This window comes from Cuculus canorus, chromosome 4, assembly GCF_017976375.1.
Source record: "Cuculus canorus isolate bCucCan1 chromosome 4, bCucCan1.pri, whole genome shotgun sequence".
NCBI classification, from domain to species: domain Eukaryota; kingdom Metazoa; phylum Chordata; class Aves; order Cuculiformes; family Cuculidae; genus Cuculus; species Cuculus canorus.
Window position 1 is genome coordinate 16,641,955 of NC_071404.1, and position 19,048 is coordinate 16,661,002.

The following is a 19,048-nucleotide window of genomic DNA, read 5'->3' on the forward strand; positions in this document are numbered from 1 at the left end:
TGATGTTTAGGGGATTTTCACCTCTTGTTGTTAGGTCTGAATAGATTCCATTTTATTATTTTATCAGTTTCTTACAACTAGAATAATATTTTATGCTACAATCTGTTCTTTGATTTGGATGGATTCAGGATTCTAATAAAGTAAGGTACTAATGCAAGTACTTATACAAGTTTCCTACTTCAGAAGGTTTTTATTACTTCCTTACCATTCTCATTATATTTTTTTTTTTAAGTAGCATTCTTGTAGAAGTCTTATTCCTGGCACTTCATGTTCCCATATTTGGGGGATTCACTGCACCTAGCTGTTGGACTACTCTAAGGTTTGCCCAAAAACTTTGCTGACTGTACTCTGGTAAGTTAATTCAAGTTATATTTCTCAGTTTTGGAATTTACTTCTGCTAAAGCTCTAGAGTTGGCATGCTTCACTAGGATTTAATCTTGCAGTAAAAAAAGAGATCCAACAGTCTCTTTAACATTTAATTAATTTCAAACCAAAAAGCTCTTCCTCTTTTCACCCTCACAGCTTGTCTGAAATTTATTTCTTTTTCTCTTTTGCACATTCCCATTTTAAGTTCTCTGGACACTAGCTTATACTCCAGTAATTCTCACCATTCACTGTTCTGCTCACCTCCTCTCCCTTTATTTCATCATTTTGATTCATCTACTGGACATATTTCTCTGACACCATTTTCCTTTCCTGTCTAACTAAATGTTTTTCCACGTTTGAATTTCTGTACTAGCTTCCCATGCTTCCTCTGTCACCCACCACCTCTGTGTCCTCCCAAGAGCTTTCTTGGGCTATGTGATTTCTACATCTCTGCTCTTGTTCCTGTGCTGCTATACTCTCTAATGCCTTTTTTACTTAGTTTTTACTCTACATGCTTTATGTAGAAATTGTTCAGTGTCTCCCTCTCCCCTCTCATTAGTAGTTTTCTGATTCTTGTGACTGTCTCCAGATGCACATCACCTAACATCACCCTCACTTCATCCAAATCCTAGAGCCACCCCTTATATGACCAATTTGAGTAGCCACAGCAACAAAATCTGAGCATGCCTTTGTGTTCTCTATTGTGATACTCGTCCACTTATCCTTTCCTTTCCCAACAATTATTTTATTAATCTTGTAGATGTGATTGCGACAGTGGGTTCCAAAGCACTGAAAAGTTATTTTGGTGAATATTTACAGTATAGCTTTAAAGTACTTTCCTGCTTCTCATCAGAAATCTAGTTTTCTTTTGCTTCCTCAAGGGGATCCTGTTTAGCAAGAGGATCTCTGCTCCCAGATAGAGTGCATACTCCCCGTGCCTAGCCAGGCTAAACCCTGGGGTTTTGTCTAGAGGATTTTTTATGTGGAAACAAGAGATACTAAGGAGTCTGGGATTCTACAACAAAAGGATGTGGGTAGCGAAGCTTAACTATAACTTAATCATTGCTAAAAATAAATTGTTATTTACAATGTAACCTGACAAAGAAGGAACTTGCTGTATGACATTAAAAAAAAAGGAGAAAAAGATATTACCATATTATAGTTTCCATCTGTTCAGACATGGAAGGAGATCTTTGCATGACATTTAGAAGAAATATGAAATTTGCTTATCCAAAACAGAGACTATCAAATTCTGCAGCCTGTTCTTCAGGCGCATCTTGCTGAGAGTGTCTGAGCTGCAGGATACCACTCCGAAGTTGACCTCATTCTGAAAGCTGAATCCAAATGAATACAAAATATTTGTTTATAGAAATGTGTTGTAGCAGTTTTCAAAAAGTGACCTAGCGAGACTTGCAGCAGAGGAAAAAAGGTCTATTTCAGTTGCTGCTCAGTTCAGTATATTATGCATCAACCTAGGGCTCCTTCTACTAAGGCTCTCAAATTGTTTTAGGGAAAACCAGAATGCATAAAATATATATTACTTCTACAGAATAATTTCTTTTCATCTCAGTTATATCAAGATAAATTCAGACTAAACCCAATGATGTCACTGGTTTTCTGATAGTGTAAAAGTGAACAAAGCGAGCTCTGAAGATTCTCATGTTTTATTTGCCAAGTGTTTTCATGTTATGCTGGAAAATGGACAGTGACAGGATGTGAAAGTTCTGGGAGCCTTTTGACACGCACCAAAGCAGCCCTATTACACTCCATGACAATGCAGCCATTTGCGAATGCTACTAGAACTGGTCTTCCTAGCCAGAACCATAGCAGTTCCTTTCACTGGTTTGTTGTCCTCACATAAGGCAGAAAGGCATCCTGGATGTTCCTTTGAGGTAGCAGTGGGGGCCAAATGAGAATTTTTTTGCTAAACCCCAAACACGAGGGAAGAACATTAAATAGAAATTACTAACAATCACTCTTTCCCTCCTCCCTTCAAACATGGGTTCAAGCTCTCTCCAAAATTCCACAATACCCAGAACCATGGTTCTTTTGTTCAGTCAAAACAGATAATTTCCTTCTGGAGCTAAGTTTTCAATCTTGCATTAAATTACTTGCATTATTTATTACCAATCTCTATGCTTGCTGAAGGAATACAGAGTAATTTGTCATACTTAGATTCATTTGTGCCTAATGAATAGAGGACTAGACCCAAAAAAGACACTGAGCACCTTAAATGTATCTTCTGGAAAAGCTGGGATCCTAAATCCCAGTTTTCAATTCTCAAAGCATCCTTTGATTTGTCACTCAACGTGAGGATGGTGATGCTCCAGAAAGCCCTGGCTGCCCCTCCAGCCCCAATGAGAAGCCAGCAGATTGGCATGGCTTCTTGAGGCTTCAGTGGAAAAGCGGTAGTTTATGCCTCAAAAAGACCTTATGTAGACACAGGACTGTTTCTGGCTAAAGTCAGTGGTGACTGCCAGTTTTTTCTAAGACAGTCACAAGAGGTGTAACCATTCACTTTGAGTGACACCTATTAACTTGAGACTCATTGCAATTCTTCCCCGTTTAGCATCCTAAATGATCCAGCCATGGGCATTTTTACTGCTCTTTTCAAACTGTGCAGGAAAGCAAGAGAACAGACACATAAGAAGTAGCTGTGAGCATGATTGATGTCAAATGGTTTCAACTGGAATGGAATGAGGAGTGCTGAGCCTGGGTTTCACCTTGAAACATTCAAATAGCTGAAATATATCCAAATGCTGTCCCTGTAGGTTCCCCCAACATCCCCATTATAATAACTTTGGGTTTCCCCACTCCTTGGGATTTGAGGTGACCTGTACCCCTACAGCACTTCCCTCCTCACGATTTAGGTGAGAGACAGTTGTTACAAGCTATATATTGGCCAAGTTGCTGCCCAGAAAAGCCTGCCAGCTGGCTACTGGCAAAATTAGGTGAAAATTATGGTTTATCAAGGCTGACTAGGAGGAAGAGTCTTAAACTAGTTCTCGTAGCCAGGGAAGAGATTTCTTCAGTGCTTCCTCAGCTATCTTAAAGTTTTACCCCCCCGCTGCTGTTGACTGAATTTGGTCAAGTCTCAGATTATTGTAGGGATAACAGCAGTTTGCTTGCCTACACTCATAGTCAGCAAGATCTTTCCATGTTATCTTAAAACAATGAAGAACAATGGATGACTTGCATTACAAAAAAAAATGTCCCCAGCTCCATGGTTCATCCTTGTTCATAGGACATAGTCCTTCCCCACTCAGCCTTCTGTCCCTTTCCCCAAGTGAAGGTAGAATGGAGATTCAAGAGGAAGTCTGAAATGGAAGGGATTATCAGCGTTAACTCCTGTTAGCATATATGGGCATCAGTTTATCACCTGCTGTTGGTGCACTGAAACATGGAATAAAGCTGCATTTCTGTAAAAAACATTGGGTGGAAAACTGGATAGAAGAGTGTCAGATTGCAGTTATTCCATTCTTTCATGCAAAATGTGAAATAACATGTTAACTGCCTTCTGGGCATACAGTAAGCATCCATTAAAATAAGCACCATATGGCTCTTTTTGGGACATGGTAACTTTCATGTTATTTCACAATCCATTCAGATGAACAATTTTACAGTGGACCCTACAGGACCTTGAAAGGATTTTATCAGGTTACTGGATTAAGGCTTTGATAGAGATTCTGAGGAAAAAGCAGGTGGAAATTACAGCTCACACAGTGCCTCTGTAGAGTGATTACTGCGCTATAGTCTCTGTTCAAATGGGAAAAGGAAATCCCCTGAAATAAAAAGTCTGGCTGCTGCTGATTAGCTGACAAGAATGAAATTGAACACTACGCACATAAAACTATGTGCACTACCAGCAGATCCATCATGTCAGCAATTCATTTTCTTATGGTTGTATGGGCTTGGAGAGGAATCCATTAAGGCCCAAACAAATTAATAGAGAAGAGAAGCATCCCCTGCCTTGCATGATTTTCTGTGTACACAGTTTACAAGTCTAGTTTTATGTTGTTATTTTTTTTTATATTTAACTCTCCTCACTCATTAACTTTACTGCATTAGATAGTCTGGGCCCAAATTATTCTGGGTTTTTTTTGCTGTTATCAGCATATAACTTTTATCAGTTTCTCTAGCTGCAGGAATACCGTACTAAGAATATTCTATATGGGGCAGACACCTCTAAATCTCTGAGTCGTTGCAGTTGTACCTGGAGCTTATAACAGAGACTAAGGGTACAACATATTGAGAATGATATCTAGTTAAGATTAGTCTAAAGCATAGTATTAGTATTTTTTTTTCTCAACAGTTTGTATCACCTCTGTCTTTTTCTCTGGTTTTACTCTGTGCAGTGTTGTTGAAATGCATTGTCTGTTGGAGGACAGTTGTTGTGGTGATGGTACATTAGGTGGCAAGTCCCATGAAGCATGCTGATATGCGCTAATCTTTTAATAATGATGAATATTTGACTCTTTGTAATGGAAGTATTTTTTTTAAAGAGGCTTCCACAAAAAAAAAAAATCGTCACAATGGTTGTCACAAGTAAGCTTCCCTCCCCTTTGAAAGAACTGACTGTAGTGGAAAAGATAATTACTTAGTTCCTTTATCTCCGAATTATTTGTAATAAAACCTGAAATCGCACCACAAGGTCTTTCATGAGGATGTCATAAATTAAGATGCATCGATGTATTTGGTGCATCTGTTCAGCTCTGCACTCCTTTGTCTTCTGCAAATAGCGCAGCAGCTTCAATACCCAGCAGACAGCATTTACGCAAATGATGTCGTGGTCCGTATCATTAATATTCAGTGATTGTCTGTCATAGACACCTTACTGTACATCTGTTATGCAAATTTATGTTAATTTTTCCTCACTGACAGCTGCCTTGATTCCCTCCCTAAAATGATCTTTTCCATTTTGAAGTTTGCAATCTGTTCCCAAAAATGTTAATCTAACAATTAACTGAAATTGCTAAACAGAAATTTTACATGTTATGTCCAAAATAGAAACTAGTGTTTTTAAATAGATGGTGAATCTTCTCTTCACATCATTTGTTTTATATGTGATTCAGAGAAGGGTAAACATTGATCTTTGCACAGCCTGTGTTGGGATAAGTGACAATCTCCCTATACAGTAATAGGTTTTGCAGGAAATGATGCCATCTTGTTTACACATAGGCTATGAGCATAAAACTGACTTTCCCATAAAAGCTGCTCTTTGTACAACTGTTTTCCATTAAGACTTTTGGAAATGGAGAAACCACTCTTAATTAATACATTATTTATTTAAAGATTTTAAATTAAATAATATAAACATATTTCAAATAAAGACAGTAAGCATTTTGAAAGTATTTCAGAGCAATTATAACATCACTATAGCATAACGTATCATGAAAAGTGAGACATGAGTGTCTTGCAAGCCAGATTCAACTGCTGGGGCAAATGCAGTGTGACCAAAATCTAGTTTTACTTCCAGAGTCAGGAATCAGACAAATTGTATTAAATATCCTGCAAGGAAGCAGGGAATATCTGTGCAGTTGTTGTACAGGAGAGGGTTTAAGCCCATTAGATGTTAGGAAAGGTATGCAAGGAGAACCTAGACATAAAAATGGTCTTCACCTTAAACCAAAGTGGAATAAGATTGCTGGCACAGCGTTTACAAGTTCTGGGGCATCATTAAGACTCAGAGCAAGAGAAACATTAATGGGAGCCAGGAAGAGCTTAGGTAAGGCACAAATCTGCAAGAGAAGTCTGAAATGCAAGGGTAGCTCTGTGTGTCAGAAAGGACAGCTTTAAACCGGGGGATGAAGTGAAAAGGGGTAGGTTACAATCACAGACTGTTAGGAAAGGGAATTGAATAAGAGTAGGCATATTGCATGTACAGGGAAAGAAGATCCTAAGAGTCAATAGATATACAGAGGCTGACAGCTCCAAAGCAGACACTGCCAAGCTACTTTGCCTGGCAGTGCAATAGGGACATGATGTAGTAGATTTTGCAGAAACCTATGGCCAAAGAGGATTTATACAGAATAATACAGAACCTGACTGTAAATCATGCAGAAAGACAAGCTGAAACAGGTTACGTTGTAGACGCTAGAAAAAGCATTACAGCACACCACAGGTTCAGTGTCTGGAAGATATGAAAGATCTATGGAAGATACAGCCAAGATACCTATCCAAGCCCCACCCTTCTCAGGAAATAAAGGCTATGTCAGGCTGAGCTGTCAAAACAAGAAGAGTAGGAAAATTAAACTGATAAATTTAAGAGCATCATGTCACCTGACTGATGGCATCCCTCCAGGAGATCTCTTAGAAGAATAGACGCTATTTATAACAAAGAATTCAGAATAGCTCATTAAAAAACATGGAATGGCAAGGAAGCAAATATTGGCCTTTCCTTCCAAAAAGGGAAACGAGAATTCTCAGAGTTTCAAACTATGACTCCTCAGAAAACTTTCCGGAACAATAATAAAGGAAAAAATATAAAGCTACCAAAATGAGAATACTATTAGACCAAGCTGGCAGATCTTCTATTAGGAAAAACTGTTCTTCTCTAGTCTATTGTAATGCATCAAGATTGTTAAACAATGGATGATGACCATTTCATAAATAAGTTCACTTGAAAGCCAAAATAATTAATTGAAAAATTATTTCCTAAGGAACTAATTAGGAAAAGAAAATAATCATAAGAAGAATGAGTATTCTGCCATAGTTCAGAAAATGATTGACTAAACTGCAGAAAATAGAAGTATATAACTTATTTCCAAATTAGAAACATAGTGAAAAATTGCTGAGCTATTTTAGAAACAACAATTAATAAGACTGTTTGGAAAAGTGCTAAACAGACATATCAGCATTTGCAGGTGACAAGATTTATCTAGATGTCTAGACAGGGAAATGATGTCTAGACAAGAAAAAGATGCCTAGAAAAGGAAAAGTGCTTGACAGACTTAGGATGGCCTTGAAAGTAGATTACAAGGTAGCATTTGACCAACAAATTCAATATGAAGTGCAAGAAAAATTTAGGGACATGAGAGGATGCATTTCAAGGTACCTCCTGAGGCATCCAGTTCTGCCATTTACTATCACAGGCACCCACATCATATAGCTTTTCATCTTGAGTTCATCAAGTTCCAGTTTTTGTTCTAATCAGAACTATCATCCCCATTTTTGGGAAACAATCTCCTCAGAACAAATTTTATAGCAGAATTCAAGCATGCAATAGATCCTAAAACTAAACAGAAAGATTCAAAAGTAAATCCCTAAAATTTAAAACCCTTGTATTATCATGAAGTACCTTTACTGGCAGTCTTCTAGTGAATGTAGAATTGGCAGTATAGTTCCAGTAATATCATACTATCGTAATGTAGGTAAAACCCCTACAATAAGAGTTTTTTAATTAATTAACGTTGTTGGGGATGAACCATTTTCCAGTCAATCTTTTTCTTATTTTAGGCACTAGCAGAGAATGAAAGGATCCTTCTTGTGGTCATCTCATACTGTCTCCTGTGAATGTATTTCAACACTTCAGTCTTTTTTAGTTTTTTGAACTAATTACAGCAACAAGCATCCTCCTGTGGATGTTTTGTTTTATTTTATTTTTTTTTTCCTTATTACAGGGATTTGTCATGGGACACAGGAAAGCATACCAAAGGTTGTCCATCTAGCATCACCTGTAATGTTGGAGTGAAGTGGTGGGATGACAGTAGGAAAGTGTTGCAGGCAGAAAGCTATTAAGAGCAGTGGACTAGCCCAAAGTTATAACAGCCACCTAGCACACCAGCAAGCCTACCAGATGCTATTCCTTAGTCCCAAAGCGTAAGACTGCCTCTACTATGTTGGCTTGGTTCTCAACTTATTTCAAACATCCAAGGTCCAAAGTGGTTGTTATTAAATTGAGGTCCACCGGGAGATATATTTTTCATTGTTTGAAATTGTTCAATTACAGTTGGTGGAAGAATAAAATGCCAAAGAACAGTTACAACATAACTAACCTCAGACGTTAAATCTGGTACTTTGGTGACCAGATCTGCTAGAAATTACTTTTTTCCCCTTGACAACATTAAGATTAGATTATTTTACTGTCACAGGATGAACCATTTGTAAGGAAAAATAATGTGATAAATTACTTTATTTAATGCCTTTAATACCTCGACAATATTTTTGTACCACGTAAGCCTCAAGCTGCTGACTTCAGGCTCAGCAGGAGCTCAGGGGCTATGCCAAGTATTTCCACCTATGTAAATGAGCCGAGACAAAGAAAACTTTACTATTTCAATATACTCTGTCCCATTTTGGAACAAAAACATATTTCAGCATTTCCTGATAGAAAAGCTGTCAGAAAATTGTGACAGACAACTGATTAGGTGTTTTCCTTCCAGAAAACAAACACTGTAGAATAGTTTTCCAGTTTCTGAACATCTTTATTTTACAGAAAAAATAAGTTTCATCAGAAAGAGACTCCTAAAAATAAAAAAATCGAAACATTGTTCTAGAACTGGTGAAGCACTTGAATTTCATTGTTTTAAAATGGTGTTTCTTCAAGACTGCTTAAAGACTCTTAATGAACTATATTTCATTGTAAGGGAAGGAAGGAAGGGAGGGAGGGAGGGAGGGAGGGAGGGAGGAAGGAAGGAAGGAAGGAAGGAAGGAAGGAAGGAAGGAAGGAAGGAAGGAAGGAAGGAAGGAAGGAAGGAAGGAAGGAAGGAAGGAAGGAAGGAAGGAAGAAAAAGGCACCTTTGATTGAACTTTCCTGAACAGCTCTTTCCTGAGTGCTGATATGTGAGAAACTGGGTTTTTAACTGTCAGTAACAAAAATGCTGAGTCTGACTGAACTACAACAACTCACAGCCCATATTCAACCCTTTACACATGCTTTATATACAAATACTAACCGAAGATAGGACAACCTAGCAGCATAGTAGCTTTCAGGGTTCACACCTTAAAGAAATGCAGCAGAAACGTATGCCAGAAATGAAGAGATGGGCAGCAGTTCTGGGAAAGACCCTACAGGTACAATGGTCATTTTGCAACTTGCTCCTTCTGTGGGGGGCAGTGTGCAATTGCTGCTCACCGGTGTCCCGAGCACCCAGCACCTCAGCACAGACAGTGTCTTCCTGCTGCCACAGCAGCTTTTGGAGATGGTATCTTCAGCCACGAGGATGAAGGCATTTTGTTTGGTTTGGGAATGCTGCTGAACCAGACAAAACCACTGTTATTTTCACTGTAACTGTTCTTTATCTCGACATCTACCTCCTCAAGATAGAATACACACATCTAGAAAGAAGGACTTAATTAGATTTATTATTTCTGACAGCCCCTAGTGCAATAATATTCTCTTCTTCCTACCCACTTAGGTCACAGAAAATAAGATTGGAGGCATCTGAAAAGGTTGGAAGTCTACTAAATTATTCACAAGAGCAATGTTGAGGTCCACCTGTGAAAAGCTGCATTTCTATACAGGACTGAGTGACTTTTATCAGTCATTTTATTGATCAGTATAGAAAAATGTAAGTTAATGCGCTTGAGGAAAACCCCCACCAAGCGCACACAAAACCTGCTCCACTATCACTCCTCTGACTGTTGCTAATTAGCAATCGGATCCATGAAATTACCTACTATAACCCCAAGATCCCATTATTATTACCTCACTGATTATGAGTAACCAAACAAGCCAGCTAAATAATTAAGGAGTTATTATGACAGGAGTAAAGAACAAGACAGAGTATGAATAAATCCATAGTTTGCCTGTGTCTCAGGTATTATGTTTTACATTTGCCCGGAGTCCTCAAAGACAAAAAAGAAGACTGCAAACCCAGGGAATATTCTGAGTAGAACATAATAAAAAATCACTTTTCTGTAAAGAATGGCTAAACAAACTGGATATCTTCAGTATGCAGAATTTAATAAAGTGGATAACTGGTATGGGGGTTTAGGAAATGACTGCTTACTCTCTATACCACTGCAAGAGCTCAGGGTCAAAGAAAGACTGGACTAAACACAAAGGAGATGTCTCTCCATTCCCTAGGTAGCAAACCACAGAGCCCTCAGAGAAGCCGCATCTGGTTCAGAAACCTTACAAGTCTATTACTGTTGGAAACTATGAGAGTGGGTAGGGGAGGCAAGGTGGGAGCATATATGTCTATCTTACTGTTTTCTAGGTCATCTATTTCTCTCAAATACAAACACAAGACATTAAGGAAAAGAAACATTCCCCAGAAGCATAGACATGAACATCAGCTAAATAAAAGGCTGCCAAGCAATCCACGAGAGAAAAGAGCAACTGCTCCAACAAGGGGTGTAGGGGGGGAGAGGGCAAGAAAATCCCCTGAATTTACCTTCAAAGAAAGGACTACTTTTGTTCCCATATGAGAAGAAAGCTCCTCCTTGCCCTCTACTCAGCTAGCCCCAGCACTGAATGATCCCCCAGCCTGCTCTAGTTGCCCAATTTTACAGGCTGCAGAGATGACCTGTAACCAAGCAAAGGCTGAAAAGTACCATCCCAAAGAAGGCCTCTGTCTCCTTTTCCTAAGTCTCAAAAATCCTCTTCATAAATGAAAAACATTCAGTCTACAGTGTCATCACACTCACCACTTCACCTGAAAAGGAACTCCATTTGGCTGTGGTACTGTCAGGAGCTCCCCTCAACTCCTATGGTGCCTTTATGTCACACATCATCCTATAAATTTCAGACAAGTGTTCACCAGAATTGTTTACAAGTGCAGTTCTGAAAATCTGAATGCAACACAGAGCAACACAGTTGTTCTTCTCTTGTTTTACTTCTGAAGACGTAGTGGTTAAGCAAGCTCCTAGGAAGCTGTTTGGACAGCAAATGCAGATGGAAGAACTTGTACCTTGTAAGAGAACAACTGCTTTAAAGTGTAAAAAAGGTGTTCTATAGCCTTTCAGAGAGCTTAATCAAGCTTATTTTCAGAGAAATATATGGAAGTAGTTTATTCTTTTATACTCTTGTGTTCTTCAGACACACAAACTTCAGACAAGTGTTCTTGAAACTTCAGACAAGTGTTCATCAGAATAGCACGAAAATTAAAGTCACGTGCTTCAAAACAGATTTAGCAACTCAGTAGCTAGAGTAAATACGGGAAAAAAATCTATGGAGATTGCTAATAAATGATGATCTAAAAGAGATTTTTGAATCACTAGATTGCATAAACCTGTTCCTTTCACCCTCACTTAATCGAAATACAATTGCATAATTCCATATTCCCTGTATTTAGATAAAACTGCTGCTAGTCTAATAGGAGTCAATGACTTATGAACCTCTGCTACTAGTGTTTAATTTTTCTGGTCCTTTAAAAATGCCATAGTGATAAAGAACAGAAACAAAACAAAATTTTGATAATTAATTAATTAATTATTGTCTGGGAAGCAGGCTAGCTTAAATCCATGAGTGTGCATATGCTACTTCTTCCCAAGATCTTACCTAAAATACTATACCAGAAGTAATATTAAGGGAAAAAATGATACAAGATGACTCAATAGTGAGGAGCGAGTTATGAGTATCTGTTGAGGATTTATCACAAATGCTGAAATTTCTGTGGTTGTAACTGCAAATAATTGAGATGATTCATGGAAAATAATACCTCTAAAATCAGAAAAATATAGTTTTAGAAGGTTATTTTTAGTGATCTTTTTCATACAGGTTTAAAACAATTTAACAACTCCCTAGACTCATTAGCGAAACTTTCATTAGCCTGCACAGAAGAAAGAGTCAAACTCACAGTTGAGCAGAAATAGGTGACATTTTGACCAGGGTAATGTGAAGATATACAAAGTATAAATGGGGTTAATTTTGATGTTCATTATTGTATATAGCTTTAGAATTTTACCCGGCGATTCTCATTAAATTGAAGTCTTTCTCAAATGCCAAATATTCTTTGGGAATAAGTAGAGGTGGCAATGAAAAGAGCAAATAAACCCAGATAAACTTTAAGATTAATTACTTAAGCAGGTGTGCAGATTAGAGAAACCCGCAAAGAAAATGTCCTGTAGAAAGGAATATTTACCTTGTTAAATGCCTGGCTTTCTACCATTACACCTCTACGTTTTTGTTTTCCATTAATCCTAGTAAATGAGGTTATTTGTAGCACTGTCAAAGAAAAATGTGAATTCAAGCACAAGAAAAATATTCCTGAAAAGCAAATTTCAAGTATTTCAAGCCCATTTAGGAATTTTTATCAAGACATAAATCTTACAATCTGCACTCAGAGCTTGGGAGAGGGAGCACTTTGGCAAGCTGTGCTTTCATGAAGACTATGGCACTCTCCAGTCCTGTGCATCTTCCTCATGCACTGCAGTTTTCACAAAACTCACAAAAGCTCCAGCTGAAAGTAAAATGACTGAATTATTTTTTCACATCCTCTATTTGCATGGCAAGTTATGCATTTTGAGTATTTCCCCCACACTCATTACTGTGTAGTCCAAACACCTGGATATAGGCTATTGCAAAGTAAGTCTTCCTGTAAAATCAGACTGTTAAGGCAGCCAGCCATTCCCATATGATAATTTATTGCTATTATTTTACTGCCCATCATCAGGACCTCTGTATTCTCTGTAACTGACTTCTTTGTTTGTTTTGCAGCTGCTGCAAATGAAGCACCTGCAACCATCATGGAGAACTATTGGAAAACAAATTTTATGTCAAATGTCTTACAAAACTGCAATGTGGTAAAAATTCTTCAGAGGACTGCAGTAGGCATTACTTTTGCACAATCATTCTGGTTCTGTGTAGGCTAAACTTGCAAGGTAAAATTACAGTCCACTTGACCCTTATGTTATAGCGTGAAGACGATTCTAACCTGGTGCCAATTCTGTAGATGCAACCAACAGATGAGCTGTGCAAATAAGCCTTCTTTTTCACAATAAGTCTTTCTACTGTCAAGTCTATTTACTGTCACTGTAACATCATCCATCATGCCATAGAAAGTGCGAGACATAAAAATAAAGTGGAAATCTATAAAATTGGTTTTGAGTCAGTAAAAACTGTCAATTTTGTGGTACTCTTTATTAATTCTATTAACTGCATTCCCCTGGAATCCACAGGATGTCATAAGACTCATAATGCAAGCAGTGTTTGGACTAAAGAAGACACACAGAAATCCCATGTATGCATATGCAGAGAAACTTAAAGAAACAACTCAGTGGCTGGCATCCAGTTATGTCAGTGATGTCAAAGGTGATAAGGTTGAGAAGGTCTTGTTAGCTGTTTTTCTCCTCCATGGTACCACCAGGAGAAAGGTTAATGTCGCAGGTTAGAGATGCAGCTTCATGGAGTTGACTTTAACAATATCCTTTCCCTCACCTATGGGCTGATCTGCTATGTTGAATGAACTGTGAGCCCCTGTATGTATCATACAACACCCCTGTTCTTAAACAAAACTTGTGTTTTCATCAGAGGAGATCTAATCCAGCTAATCATACGCAATTACAAGAGTATTGTACACAGTGTGTGAAACACCTTTGAAATGTTTTCCTGCTGTCAGAATCACTCTTTTATCTTTTTGATTTATGTGTTATATTCAGATTTACTATTTTTCCTAAATAATTGTGCTATGTGCGTAACAGGCCTAGAGTATACAGAATCACATATTTTACAATTAGGAATTCTGAAGGAAAAGAAAAAAAGCTTCTCTCTCTTCAGCAATGCACTTAGCTCTAAGCACATACAACAAACTAGAAGTCTGGCTGTGAACTTTCCCCTCTGGGGAACATCTTTTCACATAAGTAACCCATTTGTTTACACTGTGATGAGTACACTAAAGATTCCAAAGGCAAGCGTCAGAGGAGAGCGGTTCAGCTGGACAACAGGCTGCGAACTATGGTTTATTAATTCATTTCGGCAATGTGACCCAGTAAGTGCAAAATAGAAGTAATGTGAAATAAGGTACACTAAGTGTGACTAACAGCAATTATGCTAACTGTGAATCTAATCTTGGAGAAAGCAGCAATGAGGGATGCTCAGCACCCCAGGACACATGTGGTTAACTCCACTAACAGGGTTAATCTCTCTGCGCTCTCTGTTATGTCAATGGGGAAGCATAAGCTCATTCAAACCATTGTGCTTGAGCAAAAGCCCAGCTTTAGTTTTTTACTTACTCCTGAGAACTGTCTGCATCTGTCTCTCTCTTTCTCTACACATTGTGGGACACTTAGGCTGCCTTAGGAAAGTGACTCTTGTAAATACCCATCTGAGAACCATGGCTGAAAGTAAATTCCAGTACATAAATTAATCTATGTATGAATTTACATGTTGAATGTCAAGATAAAATATATAGATTGCCACCAGTGATGCAAAAAATGATGCAAATGAAGCACAGGTTCAGTGGCTTTGCTTGTCAACAAATAGCAAACAAATGCAGAAATCAATATCCACTACATTGGGAAGTTTGACATAATTATATCAGCATATGGAAGAATGCCAGGGCCCAGGCCTGAGGCTGTCACAGGCTGCCCATGCCTGTCCAGTGCTGGCACTGGTCTGCCCTGGGATCTGCCCTGGGCCAATCAGTGCTGCCACGCACCATAACCAGGCAGCACTGTCGGGGAACAAGAACCCCAGGAAAGTTATTTAGAAGCCACTCTGTTCTGCGAAGGTCTAAGTGCCAACCATGCAGACATGTTATGTCAGGCTGTTTGCCCTAAGAGGCAGAGGATTGGCTGTGGCCCACTTTGTTTTATTACTGTAAAACCAGCCCATCTTGACAAGACTACAGCATGGCTGTACAATGTGATATGAATTTCCATTCCCATGCCCATTTCCATGTCCATCTTCACAGGCCATGTGGACTCCTGTTTCAACATTGTTATAAACAGGCTTACAACAAAAATGAAGTAAAAAATCCTAATACCTATGTTCTGCCCTTGGCACAGGTGTACTTTGACTGAAACTAGTCTCTTATCCATGATATATTCCTATTAATAACATTCTGCTCTGACTAACAAACAGCTTTATTTTATTGCCATGATTTCTAGCTTTCTCACAGTCTTTAAAAATATGAACTGAAATACTCATTCCAGGAGTGGTCAAAAAATATTGCTACTTCAATACAATATTGCAGGCAGTAAATCTTTTCATATATGAAAATTAATCCCTCTGCTTGTTTAGAGAGACACATAGTGGAAAATAAAATCACAACTGTAAGTGATAAGAAAATCTCCACAATTGATATCCCTGCCTGCTTTCAACTGATAGCAGAGGTACCTTATGCAAGGAGATTTGCTGCTTTCACGGAAGGAGTTGTGGATCACGGTGGAGGTGACATTTCTGGGACCCAGCATATCAGAAGAGAAGAAAGAAAGAATCTTCATTAACAGCACTTCAATTAGATGGGATATGCAGGGTCTGTCCTGGACATATTGACTTCATTCAAGGTCTTTGCTCTGTACAGGCTTCAGAGAAAAGTCAAGTCAAGTCTGAGGTCTCTGTTGCTGACAAGAGCTCTGCTCTCCTATTGAAGCAGAACATTCTCTGAGGAGTCAAAGCTTGTCTGGGAAAGGACTTCCTTGAAACTTAGTCTGAGACAGTCAAGACATCTAAACCCTCTAAGGTCTACAAAAAAAGTCAACACATTCAGCTTCAAGTGAAAGGCGTAAATCTTTCCATCTGCCTTCTCTAACAGGAACACAAAGTAAGGTGTGCATTTAAAGAAAGGAAAAAAAAAGCCTCACATACTTTATAGCCCATGTATATCTAACTGAAGTAGATGGAGACTCTGGCAGTAATGGTGGTAGAAACTTAGTGAAACCAGAAGTGCTGCAGCTCCATGGGTCTGCATCCATACAACCAACATCCTGAGACACCTTCCTAGGTGGCTGGGGATACTTCTTGCATTGAAAAGCCCTTACACATCTATCAGACTTCCCTTCCTGTGCCAGGACAGAGTGTCTAACTTTACTACTCAAGCTCAAAAAATTTATGCCTTTGGAGGAAGGAGTCATCTTGAGGCTTTTGATAGCTTGACCACATTCTAAACCCCCACAAAATTACTTTCCTAGTTTCCTTTGCAGCGCCATGATCAATTTCAGTGATAGGATTAGCTACTTGGCCAAATAAGGTGACAAATCTATCCTAGGAGTAGCAGATGTCCTCTACTGTATTCCTAGTGGCCGCATTTTAGAATGGGATTTGCACTGAGTGAGCTCATACAGCTCCAAATTAAAGATAAATCTATGCAGTCAAAAACCAAAACCCAAACAACAATAAATTCCCACAACCCACCTCAATTTCCAGTACTTTAATCAAGGTGTAAAGGAGCATAGGTTACTTTACAGAAAATAAACAAACTACATTCTGTAGCTTTCAGAAAAGCAGATACAGAGTGTGCTAACAAGGAGATGGATACCGAGTGCCTCAGAGTCCAACCTCCTCAGTCACCACATCTCCATCCAGCCATATGCTCTTGGCTTTGCTGCTCTGATGAGCAAGTATGACCACAATTTAGATATCTTACAGGAGCAGGCCACTTAAGTTGGAGCTAATGAGTTCTCATATCCACTTGAGAAGGAGGATTGATAGAATTGCATCCTATGTGGTCTAAAGAAAAGTAATAATTTTTATTAAGTTGAAACTTAAAACCAGAAGAGAAAATAAGAGTGAGGGAAGCAAAGCAAGCTATCACAGAAAGTATTTCATTGCCACGGCCAATGGAGCTTAAGGCTGTGTATGCTTTCACTGGTTTGGTATGTTCTGAAGGAGGAGGAAGAAGTTTATAAGTTTGTCCCGCTCGCTGTGTGACCCGGCACAGGCTGCTCCACCCTGCCTCATAGCAGCACTGAGCCTGCCAAGCCTGCTGCTGAGATTCCCTCACCACCTCATCCGGGACCAAGAGTACAGCACAGCTACGGCCTTCTCTCCTCCATGGGTTGCCAGTTACATGACAAACTGTTTTAGGGGTTGGCTTCTCTCTTCCATTCTTTTTCTCTGTATTCTGAGTTAATTCTGATTCTTTCTTAGGGGATGTATAAATCCAATCTTAATTGTTTATTTCTCAAACGTGAGAGACTACCAGATAAAATAATGCAAACTAGGGAACTTAGGCCAAGTGTCTGTCCCAATAGTTAAGTTGAATTTCACCACGAACTGCAAAGTGAGTCACACGTGGCCCTGTTTCTACAGATATGGAAAACATTAGTGAAGCTTTAGAACATGCCTGAGGCTCTGTCCTAACCTCTGTTGAGCAGCTATAGGAAAAATGTAGGAAATATAAATTTCTCCTCTGCTTGTGAGCCAGGGTGAGAGACTTGTCCAATGAAACATCTGTGACAGCATATTTTGAAGGTGTCACGTGTTTTCCAGGGTAAGAAGATGTAAAATGAGTGCAGCCCCCAGGAGTGGTCATAGCCAGCAGGGAAAGCTGGACTCCTTGTGGAGAAGCACAACGCATCCCATGAGGGGCTGCGTCCAAGACATACAGTCCTGGTGAGAGCTGACAGTATTTCTAAGGCAGAGGAAACATTAGGCTGTGCTCTTGTTCTGTATTGCTGTATGAGCTAGGCAAGTTTAGCTTGTATTTTATAATTACTAGAGGTGATATATTCTCTTGTTATCCTCGCAGAAGCTTAATCAAGTGAAGAAGGGTCCAGACTTTTACACATTGCAAATGTCTGGCTTGGCTATTGTGCTACATATTAAAAGTAGAACTTCTTTGCTCCATAGTCTGAGCAGAAATGGACTGAGAAAGAAGAGAATCTAATCAACTTCATTTGTACTTTGCCTTCTCTCATGCAAACTGGGAACGTATGTCAAATCAAGCAACCACAAGTGTCCAAGATCATGGTTTTCACTTTTCTGGAAAAACAGAACAGATGGAGGGCCAAGTAATCACACTTGTTCATTGTACAAGACTTTCTGTGATGGATATGTAAGAGGTTAAACATTACCTTCCTCCTGTATTTGGCCAGTTCAAGTTTAACGACTTTGGTGTGGAATTATTCTTCAAGAATAGTGCATGAGACTTGCAAAAAACAGCTAAGCAATAGGAGAAAACCACTGCAGAGTTTGGCATGTAAATGCAGTAACTGCCAGACTCAAAGAAAATGAAAACTACTATGGTGTAATGCAATTTTGCTATGGGAGGGAGGTTAAAATACCTCCATATGTTTTGGTCTTATTTTAGAGAGCAATGCACATATAAGTTGTAATTTCATATGCAAGTGAGAAGGATGATTTCTGCATAGAAGATGATACTTTCTTCTGTCACAGGCTGTTCTGTATTCTGACCATTCTGGCATGACCTTTCTGGTGTTGAAATCAAGCAGCTCCCTGATAGCGCTTGTGAAGGGTTTAGCTATGTTTGGTGTTGAATATAAAGATCCAGGCATGTCATTTTGCTATGGCAAATTTAGAGCAAAAGAATGGATTAGTCATGGCAAATATGCTAAGTATAGATGAAACTCAGCAAAACTATGGGCTTGGTTTTTTTTTTTGCAGCTTGGTGAGGGTTGTATCATTCTATTTATCAGAAAAAGTTTTACTGGTGGTTGGTTTTCTGTTGGTTTTGATATTAAATATGAGGATAGCTAAAAGTGTGATAGATGAAGCAGTGCTGGAACTGAAGGGGAGCAAAGACCATGATAAAATTAGTGGCATTCTGCAAAGAAAAAGGGCATTAATTATTTACATCCATATTTCCTCAAAATTCTAAACAGGAACCAGGAGTTCATA

General features: G+C 38.8%; 1 long non-coding RNA gene across 1 annotated transcript; it reads left to right on the forward strand.

The window, feature by feature from the left end:
• LOC128852108 (uncharacterized) lies at nucleotides 1-13,309 on the forward strand. Its single transcript, XR_008449735.1, has 3 exons — nucleotides 1-145; nucleotides 236-351; nucleotides 12,968-13,309. It is a non-coding gene; the product is annotated as an uncharacterized LOC128852108 (long non-coding RNA).
• Nucleotides 13,310-19,048: the final 5,739 nt, after the last annotated feature.